Source organism: Lathyrus oleraceus, chromosome 6 (genome assembly GCF_024323335.1).
Source record: "Lathyrus oleraceus cultivar Zhongwan6 chromosome 6, CAAS_Psat_ZW6_1.0, whole genome shotgun sequence".
Lineage (NCBI taxonomy): Eukaryota > Viridiplantae > Streptophyta > Magnoliopsida > Fabales > Fabaceae > Lathyrus > Lathyrus oleraceus.
This window is the reverse complement of record NC_066584.1, coordinates 181150147-181156329: the sequence shown is the minus strand read 5'-3', so window position 1 is coordinate 181156329 and position 6183 is coordinate 181150147.

Here is a 6183-nt window from a genome sequence, read left to right as displayed (position 1 = left end):
GAAACATGATGTCCTCATCAGAAAAGTCAAACCTCATAGGTTGGTAATCATCAATCGGTTGCTCTGCAAGATAGTCTGACAAGACACTTCCCTTGATGGCTTTTTGTGAAGTGTATTGGATGTCATACTCTGTCAGTATCATTTGTCACCTAGTAACCTTTCCGGTAAGTGATGGCTTTTCAAAAATATACTTGACTGAATCCATTTTTGATATCAATAGAGTCGTGTGAGTCAACATATACTGTCTTAGTCGGCGAGCAGCCCATGCCAAAGCGCGGCAAGTTTTCTCGAGCAATGAGTATCTTTGTTCATAGTCGGTAAACTTTTGCTAAGGTAGTATATTGCATGCTCTTTTCGACCTGACTAATCATGCTGACTGAGCACACAACCCATTGACCTTTCTAACACAGTCAAGTACATGATCAACGGTCTTTCCTCTCGGCCTGTAGACCGGCCCCGATCTTGATCTCTTTCTTGTCGTCCTCGATACCAACGTTGATGGTCTCAACCACCTCCTGACAAGGTGTAATAGCTCGATCCTCCTGTTTCAACAATCTGGCTAACCCTTCAGGCTATTCACAATCTTCCTCAGCCCCTTCTTCGGCTTGATAGATAGGATTATCGAAGTCATACTTGGCCATAGCAGTGTCGTTAGCAGTGAGATCCGGGTGGTCGGCTCTGCATGATGGAGGATCATGCTTTACCTTAGAATGAGAGATTTTTTTTTTGGAAAGAGAGAAAAAACGAAAAAAGAAACATTGCCATTTTTTTTGTAAAAGTAAAAAACTGAAAGAAAGAGAACACAAAATTGTTTGCAAAAACCGTCCTTTATTGATGATAAAAATAATTGCGAAACGTAACTAAATGGATGGCCCTACAAATGAGTCATTACACCTTGGGAAAAGTGTAAGACTTTATTATGCATGTAATAAAGGAAAACAATAAAAATCACTCTTTCAGCAGAGTAACCCGGACGGTTTTTCCAGACGACCAATTGTCGAGCTTTTCTCCCGGGACACACGGGCGAACCCAGCTATCTAAGTCACAGTCGCTATCAGCCTTGTCTTCATCTGCAACATTGACGATGTGGGGAGAAACCAAACCCCCGCTGGAGAGAGTACCGGTTTCATTCTTCTGAGATCCCGGAGCATACCCCAATCCAAACTTGTCTTCTTTGATGACTGGCTCCACAAATTTGCCCCAGCCTTGGGCATTACCAGCTTCAACCACTTCGACAACATTAATCCCCTGCCCGCCGTGAGCCGGCATCGGGTTCTGGATAACATTAGGCACCAGAGAAAAATTGATAGCCTGGGCATCTCTCAAATCTTGTACCTTTAACTGGAGAGCCTTGCAATTATCTGTAGTATGGCCAGGTGCGTTGGAGTGAAAAGCACATCTGGCGTTGACATCATAACCTCTAGGCAAATTATTGGGATCGATTGGTGGGGCCAGAGTTCTCAATGTAACCAGATTCATGTCAATCATCTTGGGAAGTAATACTGAATAAGGCATTGGGATTGGCTCGATGACCCGGTCCGTCTGCCTTGGACGTTGTTGATAGTGTCTCTGCTGACCCGGATTACCTCCTTGTTGTTGATTGTTGTACCTGGGTTGTTGTTGCGGATGATATTGCGGTTGAGGAACAGGTGTTGGAATGGTGACTGCGGCCACTTGATCTTGATAGTAATTAGGGCGTCCTCTACCCCTGCCTCTGCCGGCATACACAACGCTTGCCTCGCCTTCTTTTCTTCGCTGGCCGTTACCAGCAATCGGTTTCTTGGAAGCACTATTGTCTTGAATTCGGCCCATCTTCAACAGACTCTCGATTCTTTCTCCAGCAATTACTATCTCTGCAAAGCTGATTGACGGGCAAGCAGCCAATCTCTCAATATAATTGCCTTGAAGAGTGTTCATGAACATGTCCGCCATCTCCCTTTCAGACATAGGGGGTTGGACGGACGCATCAATCTGTCTCCAACGCTGATCATACTCTCTAAAGGTTTCCTTGGCAGTCTGAGACATACCTTGCAACAAGGTCCGATTTGGAGCCATGTCCAAGTTGTATTGATATTGCTTGATAAAAGCCTCTGCCAAGTCTTTCCAGCTCTTGATGGTAGTACGAGACAAATGAGAATACCATTCACGAGAAGCTCCAGTTAGACTGTCTTCAAAATAGTACATCCACAGCTTTTCATCTTCCGTGTGAGCTCCCAACCTTCCCAGATAAGATTGAAGATGAGTGCGTGGGCAAGAAGCCCCGTTGTATTTATCAAAAGTAGGGGGTTTGAACTTGTGAGGATTCCTTACTCCCTGAACCAGACCAAGATTTGTGACATCAAAGCCTAAGGAATTTTGAGACTCCAAAGATTTGAGCTTCTCAGCAAGCTCATCCATACGGCGAGTGGTCTCGAGGGCCTCGTCGTGCAGAGAAAATTGATCATACTGATAATCTTCAGTAACGGGGTGCCCGTTAATCTGAATTCCTTGATTCACATTGTACCTTCCGCCAATACCATTTCCAACATTCCCTGTGTTGCCAACATTACCCGGGTTTCCATCAGCATTTGCGTTACCCGCGTTACCAGTGTTCACAGGGTTATCAGCGTTCCCAGGGTTACCAGGGTTTCCCTCAGCATTTGGTATCTCCAAATCTGGATTGGGCCTCGGTTGCTCAACCAATTCCCTCAGCTTTTCTTGGCCTGCTGCCATACCAGTCATCAATGTCATGAACTGATCCATCCTTTCACGCATATCAGCCAGCTCTTTCTGTACTTGGTCCATCGCTAATTGTGGACGATTTTCCTTTGTCGGGTACCTGTGGACTCGCTTGGTGTAACACCCCGATAAAAATAAGATAATTATTTAATTTAAGTTAATATTATATTTATTAATTTAATTAAATAATTGGAATTATTGGATTATTATTATTATTATTATTGGAATAATAATTATTGGAAAATATATATAAGTTGGAAATAAGAAAAAGAGTCCCATTTGGTAAAGACAGGGTTTCACGTGAAAAGCAGAGAAGCGGCTGAAAAGAGGAAAAGGGCAAAGAGACAGAGCAAGAGGAAGAAGGTTGGAGAAGAGAAAAGCTTGAAGCTTAAAGATTCGCCGGATTAACTCAGGTAAGGGGGGTTTATCGTCGTTTAATGGGTATTATGGGTTAACATGTGATGGTTAGTAATAAGCCGTTGAATTGACCCTAATTGGGATGTTGAATGCTGAGAAATTGTGTTGGATAAGTTGTGTTAAAGCTGTAATTGAATCTGTATTTGTGTGAGTTGTGATTTCCCGAACGTATAGCTTTTTACGGAATCGGAATCGGAGGTCCGGAAGTCCTCCAACGGCGGAAAATGCGGAGAATTCTGCATTCTGCTTCGTGTTAGCGCAGGAACAGCTTTCTGTCTTGCGTTAACCGGTTAACCCAGGGTGTTAACCGGTTAACACTGTTAGGAATTGTGAGGTATTGCTGTTTGCTTGCGTTAACCGGTTAACCCAGGGCGTTAACCGGTTAACACTGTTGTGAGTTGTGAAAATATTGTTGTTCTGTCTGCGTTAACCGGTTAACCCAGGGCGTTAACCGGTTAACACTGTTGAGTTTTGCCAGAAAGCGTGTTTTGTGTTGCGTTAACCGGTTAACCCAGGGCGTTAACCGGTTAACACTGTTGGAAATTGGAAAAAATTAATATTTGAATAATGTGTGCATAATTGGTGTTTGGCCTATATTGGCGTATGATGTAATAGGGATTAATTCCCGCTGTTTTGAGCAGTATAGGTATTAGTGGAGTGTGCTAATACTGTGATTAATTATTTGACATGATAGGATGTTTTGATACATGTGTTGATGAATGTATGATGGTATGCATAATGCTGTGAATGTATATGTTATGTATGCAATTATGAATGGACTGTTTATGGCTTAGAGTGTGAGCATATGTCCATTGTGGATTATTGTTGATGATTTTGCATTGCTAGGTGATTTAGCATGCATATTGTGGCCTTTATGGTGGTAGCTAATTCCCATAGTGAGGAATTAGTGAGTTAGTCATTATGGACTGTTGTTGATGTTCGCATGCTAGGTGAATTAGCGTGCATAGCATGGCCCTTGGGGTGGTAGCTAATTCCCGTGGTGAGGAATTAGTGAGTGAGTCACTAGGTCTCAAATGAGTGGGACTAGTGGGCTTGGTAGCCGTATCTGGATTTGATCGGTGAGGTGAACTATATGTTCACGAATAGTCGGTACCGCATGCATGGAGTCTCATTGCATAATGTATGTATTGTGTATAATATGAATGGATGTGTTCCAATATTATACGTGTGTTTTGATGTTTATGTTGAGCATGATTATGATGTTTGAGTGGAGGTTTCCGTTACCGAATGTGTGATATGATTAGGGTGATTAATGTGTTATTTACTTAGCATTACATGATATTTTATAATGCTTATTATATCGATTGAGGAACTCACCCTTACAACTATGTTTTCAGGTAACGAGCAGTGATTGAATAGAAGCTAGTCCTTGGAGTCTAGTGTAGTCTCCTTAGTGGGTCATGCTCTGATAGATGTAACATCGGGACGGGATGTTTTACCTTGTTGAATAATTTTACATGTAATGTGTTACATGTTTTGAATGATTGATTTGATTTCTATCCGCTGCGTATTGTGCAAATGCTATATGTTTTGAATTAATAAAAGAGCATGACAGTTATTATGGTGAATGGTGTGAAGTGTTTGTGTGACACCCTTAATTGCATATTTACTCTGATTGATATATTGTTATTTTAATTAAATATTTGGGGTATTTTAGAAGGGTGTTACACTTGGGACCAATAACTGCCTGATACAGGGAACAAACATTAGACACTGCGGTGACACCTGTAAAACAGACAAGGGTTAATATGCATGGTATGCGATGCACTGCTTGTTCAGTTTTAAGGCACACCCGTTTTGAAAGGGAATACCCTGCAAATGAATAAGCATGAGATGTTGGATGCAAATATGCAGATGATGTTATGCAATGCAAAGGCCCGTCAATCAGAATTGATGGATCCGCTTAAACATCTGTCAGGTTGCACTGTCTGGAGAGAAATTAAGAGCACACCAAACAAAGGTCATGGGATAGATCATGTTATCCTTAATATCAACCACCCATTTTGGTGGATTATGGTTTACCCCTTATCAACACCCGAGTTCCATTGATATTAAGGATACCTGATCGGATTAACCATGAATCAAGGGTTTGTTGCAAGTCACGAGCATGGAGTTTAGGTTAAGAACCACCCAAAAGGAGTGTACTAAGGTTTAAACCTGCCAAACATGTTCTACAAAAGGTTCCCATACTCATAATCCCATCTTTCGGATATTATCAGAGGAACGACTACTCGTATTCCAACAATATTCTCAAGAGAGACTCTTATGAGTGTAGTATCGCGTAACAATCGTATCAAATCTCACACTTGAACGACTTTCGCACTACGTCCTACGAATAGGCCAAGATGGGTTTGGTAAGCTAAGGTCCTCGGCTTCTTAGGTCTATATTGGAACAAGTAATGTCTAACCACAACTTACTTATGTGACATTATTGATCTCTGTAACACCCCGAATATTGTTAGATTAATTTAAATATTATTTTAATATGATTATTTGAAGGTAAAATGAATTATTAAATAATATTGGGAATTATTATTATTAATATAGATGTTATTTATTTTAATAATAATGAAATAAATAAAATAAATGGAATATGAAGAGTGGAAGGGTAAAAGTGGAATTGGATATAAGAGGCCAAAGTGAGAACTCAGAGTTGTTTTCACGTAATTCTGCCTCAGAGTCAGAGAAAGGGAGAAACGCTGAAGAGAAAGAGAAGGAAGAGGAAAAGGCCAAAGATTGCTCAGAGCTTCCTTCAATCCAAATAGGTAAGGGGTCTGAACCTTATTAAACGATAATATGCGAGCGAATTCATGATATATGTTGGATTGTTGATGGATTTTGGGGATTTTAGGGAGATTGGGAAAGTTGGGGTTTTGGATGGAAATTCTCCGATTTGTGAGTTTTGTTGAGTTATATGCATTATAATCGAAGTATGTTGTGTATATATGACTGTTAAATGTTGATATTGGGTTGTTAGCTGTGGGGTATGAGTTATGGCGAGTAGGGAAGCAAAGCTGCGCTGGTTTC